The 6,095-nt window shown below is 51.4% G+C and overlaps 1 protein-coding gene across 1 annotated transcript in view; it reads left to right on the top strand.

The window, feature by feature from the left end:
- Positions 1 to 3,924: 3,924 nt before the first annotated feature.
- Positions 3,925 to 6,095, top strand: part of SYNE3 (spectrin repeat containing, nuclear envelope family member 3) — an 82,444-nt gene continuing 80,273 nt past the window's right edge. The window contains exon 1 of the mRNA XM_015416340.1: positions 3,925 to 3,985. The gene's annotated coding sequence lies outside the window, so the exon portion shown is untranslated. The remainder of the gene's footprint in view (positions 3,986 to 6,095) is intronic.

The raw sequence follows: 6,095 nt of genomic DNA, 5'->3' as shown, positions 1-6,095 counted from the left end.
CTGCGCAACCACACAAATCGAAATAATCTCCTGTCCCGTCTTATATCTGATAAGGCACAGCCTTCTGATCTTTCCAGTCCATCCTGATCTTGCATGGACTCGTGACGACTCAATAATGTTGATTGTTTATCATCCCGCTCAAAGGCACTGTTATGTATGCGGCCTGCCACAGGGCGGCCACAAGAAAGAGAGGAGCTTGGCTCCAGAAAGACAATGGGAGCTAGGATCCTAGTTCCCCCCCTAGCTGACCAATTGGCTTCTTGGCGGGAAATCCCTCCAATGGAGTGGGAGGCCCGGGGTTGAGAGTGTATATAGTTGGCCTTGCAGGGCCGTTGTTGTCCTTATGTTAAGTACTCAATAAACGTGTGCAATCACATGTCGTCGTCCGAGTCCTCCATGCGGCGAACCCAGTACTTTTAAGTGGCGACGAAGGTGGGATCCTGCTGAGTCTGGCCTGGCTCGATCCAGCGCATGCTAAGCTCCGTTCCTGCTACGCCGTGCTCCGCATCGCGCACCAGCCACACCGCACCACGCACCGCTACAAGGAACCTCAGCCCCGCGCTACTGCTACGCCATGGCCTCCAACCGAGGGAATCTGGAGATCTTCGATCCTGCCCAACCCGAACTCTGGGACTCGTGGACCAACCAGCTGACATGCCACCTCGAGTACAATGAGGTCACCGACACCGGCAAGAGACAGGCGCTGCTCCTGAGCTCCTGCGGAGTGACGACGGTCCGCCTCGCCAAAAGTCTCCTCGTGCCCCGGTCCATCCTGGAATGTACCTACGAGGAGATCATCGACGCCCTCACCAGGTACCTCACGCCGTGGCCGACAACGCTGGCAAGGTGGCTGGCCTTCCAGGCCCGCGTGCAGAAAGCGGGCGAGTCAGCCACAGCCTTCATGGCCGCCCTGCGCCAGCTAGCGATGGACTGCTCCTTCACCAAGGTGGAGGAGAACCTGCTCACACAGTTCGCGTGGGGCCTCAGCAACCTCAAACTGCGGAGGAAGATGGTCGGGACCGCCGACATCAACCTAGAGGCGGCCCTTCAACTCGCCATCGCGCACGAGGACTCCCACCGCCAACATTCAGAAGTGCACCAAGTACTCCCCGAGGTGGACACCGAGGACTCCGAGGAAGAAGATGTCCGCCTCGTCCAACAGCCGCCACGCCGCCAGCCACTGGCCCCAGGCAGCTCCGGGCACAAGCCTGCCGGCCGGCCGCTCCACATGCACCAGTTGCGGTGAGGAACACGAGCGCCGGTCCTGCAGGTTCCGTGCCACACTTGCGGAAAGCAGGGACACCTCGCACGTGTCTGCCGTTCCAAGGGAAGCCGGCGCCAACAAGCTCCGACGCAACCACGCCGTCCGTCTCCCGCCACGCACGGGACATCCGCGGACACAGCAGAACTACCTCCTCACCGACCAGCCGTTCCAACAGGTACTGCGCCTCCCGAACTCCACGGGCGCCCCGAAAATCCAACTTACCGTCCAGATCGAGGGGGCCCCCTGCCAAATGGAAGTAGACTCTGGGTCAGCAGCGTCCATAATTTCAGTTGAAACGCTTCTCCGACTGTGCCCTGGGGGGGGGGCGATTACGCCCATCACACCTGAGCCTGGTGGACTTTCAAAGGAACCCGGTTCCCATCAGGGGGGTGAGGACTTTCAGGGTGAAGTTCAGAGGATTTTCAGAACTATTGGACCTGGTGGTGGTCGAGGGAAACCTGGTCAGCCTACTGGGCAGGGCCTGGTTTGAACCGCTGGGGATCATGGTCGGGGTCAGGGGAATACACAGCTGTGCCCCGAGAGATTATAGTGACATTTGCAACGAGTTCCCGGTCGTGTTCGATGGGGCCCTGGGATGCTACAAGGGACCCCTGGTCTCCATACAATTGGACCCCTCAGTTGCCCCCATCCGCATGCGTTACCGCACGGCTCCCATCTCCATTCGGCCAAAGATAGACGCGGAGCTGGACAAGTTGGTGGCGCAGGGGGTCCTGGAGCCCATCCCTCATGCAATGTGGGAGACCCCCATTGTAACCCCCATGAAGCCCAACGGAGAGATCCGCATCTGTGCGGACTACAAGTGCACGATTAATAAGGCACTGCACGACCACTCCTACCCCGTCCCGGTCGTAAGTCATGTCCTGGCCACGCTGGCGGGAGCATCCATCTTTGGGAAACTGGACTTGGCACAGGCCTACCAGCAACTACCGGTCAATGAGGCCACCGCCACGGCACAGACAATAGTCACCCACAGGGGGGCGTTCCGGGTGAAGAGGCTACAATTTGGGGTGAGCGTGGCGCCAGGGATTTTCCAGCAACTAATGGACTCATTGTTAAAAGGGATCTCTGGAGTGACGACGTTCTTTGACGACGTCCTGATTGCCGCGGCATCCCCCGACAATTTTGCCTCCTGCCTCCCGCCTCCGCGCCGTCCTGCAGCGTTTCGACTTGGCCGGCCTCAAAGTGAAGCGTGAAAAGTGTCTCCTTGGGGTCTCGGAGGTGGACTTTTTGGGGTTCCGGGTCGATGCATCGGGCCTGCACCTGGCTACCGTCAAGGTAAAGGCCATCGTGGAGGCCCCCGCCCCCACATGCAAAGTGGAACTGCAGGCGTTCCTAGGACTTTTAAATTTTTATCACGCCTTCTTGCCCCACAAAGCGGCGATGGCGGAACCCCTGCACCATCTCCTGGATAAGTCGGCGAAGTGGACATGGGGCACGAGGGAGGCAGCAGCTTTCAAGGGCGTGAAGGCACTCTTAATTTCGAATGATGTGCTGGCACACTTTGATGAGTCCCTCCCCGTGGTTCTGGCGTGCGATGCCTCTCCCTATGGGGTCGGCGCCGTGCTGGGGCACATCCTCCCTGACGGCCGCGAGGTGCCCATGGCCTACTACTCATGGACCTTGATGGCTGCGGAGCACAATTACGCACAAATCGACAGGGAGGGCCTGGCAATTGTGGCGGGAGTAAAAAAATTTCACAACTTTGTGTATGGCCACCCCTTCATGATTGCCACAGATCACAAACCCCTCCTGGGACTACTGGCACCCGACAAGAGGACGCCCCAAGTGATGTCGCCACGAGTGCTCCGGTGGTCCCTCTTTCTGGCCGGCTATCAGTACCGATTAGAGCACAGGCCGGGAAAGGCTATGGGCCACGCAGATGCCCTGAGCCGGCTGCCACTGCCTGTGGCGGAGCCGGTGTTGGATCCCCAAGCATCGAGAATAAATCCACGTTTCAAAGAAAGTAAAGTTTATTTCAAAGCATTGGAAAGATACTCAAACACGTTCTTTGTTAGAACTGAACACAAGCAGTTAGGGCAGACATGATAAAGGGATTCTAGTTAGATACACAACCAATGGATAACGTTCCCGCTGGCGGGCAGGAGAAAACGGTTGCCTGCTCAAGTCTTGGGAACCAGGCGAACAGTAGACAAAACACAGGTGCAGTTCACAGGCTTGATAAGTAAGAAGCTAACAGCGAAGCATACTCTCCCCCTCACATCCTCCAGTTGTTTTACTTTGGCATTACAGCAGGGAAAACACATAGGCCAGCTGGCAGGGACAGGGATCACATATGTACAATCAGAAGTTACACAGAACACCATGGCAGCTTGCTGACACTCATGCATAAATATTGCCAATAAAATAATCATCTTAATAAAAGACATCTTTGAATGAAACTGGCCTAAGTTACTGGCACCTACAAGAGATACCATCTTTGTCCAGTATTAGCAGATGCCCATAGTATGCATTCTAGCATAAACACAGTTCTTCTTGTCTTGATTGATATCTGCAGTAGAACAGGGCAGAGTGGAATCTTCAAGAGTTGGGTGAAGTTCATTTTTGGGATTATAAATATGAGAGCTTTTCTGTGGTAGACTAATAATGGAATTCTTATTTTAGGCAACTGAACAGAAGTTGGGATCCTAGTTTGGACCACTTCAGCAGAGAGGTGCCAAGGTTGCAGCCTGACGGCTGAAGGTAAATTACATGCAATATTTTCCTGGTAGTTCTAGAAGAACAGGGGATGAGCCATGGCGCAGAGGTAGAGCTTTGCGTGCAGATGGTCCCAGGTTCAATCCCCAGCTTCCCCACTTAAAAGAGTCAGGTGGTAGGGGCTGTACAAGACCTCTGCATGTGACCCTGGAATACTGATGCCTGTCAGAGTAGGCAAAACTGACCTTGACAGATGAGTGAAGTGATTTGGGATACTCTTCTAAGCCTATTCACTTCAGTGGACTTAGAAGGGTGTAACTCTTGCATTATAAATACACTACTTCATTTTCAGTAGGTCACATATCACATAGGCCTCAATAAGGTCAGCAGTGGTGGCCAAAATGCCTCAAAAGATGTGGATATTTTAAATAGTCACTGTATGAGGTAATACAGAAGCTAAACCAAGATTTATATGAAACCCCAGACTGTATGTATATATGTTTTGTTTGTTTGTTTACGTTAAAATAAAAAACTTTTATAAAGAAAAAAGTCAACCAGTCCACTGTGAAGCTTTCTCTTGAAACACTGAGCCATATGGAAATATGAGGTGTGACACAGGCTCAGTTTACACAGGGCATGAGGCATGACACACCTAGCCAGTACTCAGTGTGAAGTGTCCCATAATACGTCCCATAAGAGTTCCATGGCATACCTGCTGGGCTTTTTTGGCCAGCAAGTTGATGTGGAACAGGTTTCTTCAAGACAAAAATGTCAGAAAAACCACTGTGAAGGACATTTTCGGCAGGAATCTGCAGATCAGTTGTGAATGAAAGAACAAGCAGCTTGTAGAGATCAGTGTGTCTGTTAATTTGATATTCTGTGGGAAGGGGTGGCATTTTTGCATTCCTGTGGCATTCGACCAACCTAGTCCGCACCTGTGTCTTCACTCCTGCACTCAAGTGCCTTTATCCAGTGTAGCTTTAACAATTATGAAAATTACCTCAGAACATTAGAACCAGACAATCCCTTGGACTGCAGCCACTCCTATGTTATTGCCTGTGTACACAATTTAACACACTCCTACCTATATAGACTATGGTTCTCAGAAGTAAATCTGGAACTTTGATCGCTTCCAAATGGGAAGAGCTATAAAAAGCTTCTCACAGTTCAGTAATTAGAAAATACTCTCTAACAAGGAGCAACTGCAATTTCCGACAATGTGTTTCCATCCCTGTCTTTTTATATTTGCATAAGAATTGCGTTTGGGATGGCAGTCAAGTGAGGGAAATGGGATAATATGAGACATGCTGAAGCGATTTCAGAGCCTATGCAGTCTCAAAGATTGGTTTAAATGTATATTTAAGAAGTAGTGTGGTTACAGATGCAGAATGTGTCTAGAAGCCAGATTAAGAAAAATCAGTAAAGCTTTGGGAGGAATACCTTGGGAGGGATATGTGGTGCTTTTTTAACTCACAAATTCATATGCTGAGCAAATTATAATGGGATGCAATATTAACTGCACATGAAGGCAGCTTCTTCTGGTGCAATATTAGTTCCATCCCAAGGAAGCTAGTTGGATATCACCCTCTGCCACGTCTTTACTGCAGGCAGCCCCTTGACCCATGTAGGGTTGCCAGCCTCCAGGGGGTGGCTGGAGATCTCCTGCTATTACAATTGATCTCCAGGCAACAGAGATCAGTTCATCAGGAGAAAATGGCCCCTTTGGAAGGTGGACTCTGTGGCATTATGCCCATTGAAGTCCCTCCCCTCCCCAACCCCGGCCCTCCTCAGGCTCCACCCCCAAAATCTCCAGGTATTTCACAACCTAGAACTGCAACCCTATGTGGCTGTTACTCCATGTGGGTCTCAAAACCACAAGAATCAACTTTCCCAAGGCTGGAAATGGCTGCTGAGGGAGGAGGAGTGGAGGAATTCATTGAAAGATTCCTGAATTCAATCTATGTGAGGGGGTTGCTTTTTATTTTTTCTTAAATTGGCACATGATTTTTCTATTTGCATTTCCTAAGTGATTTCTGATATGCAGAATGTTGTCCAGATCATCACCTTGAATTCTATTCTACCAGTACTCAAGGGAGATGTTGTGTGGTATGGTCGTTTGCGTGTTCTTCTCTCTTTTAAAATGAAGGAGGCGGTT

Source organism: Gekko japonicus, unplaced genomic scaffold (assembly GCF_001447785.1).
Source record: "Gekko japonicus isolate JY-2015 unplaced genomic scaffold, Gekko_japonicus_V1.1 scaffold917, whole genome shotgun sequence".
Taxonomy (NCBI): domain Eukaryota; kingdom Metazoa; phylum Chordata; class Lepidosauria; order Squamata; family Gekkonidae; genus Gekko; species Gekko japonicus.
Note: the sequence above shows the minus strand (reverse complement) of the source record. Positions and strands in the feature narration are given on the sequence as shown.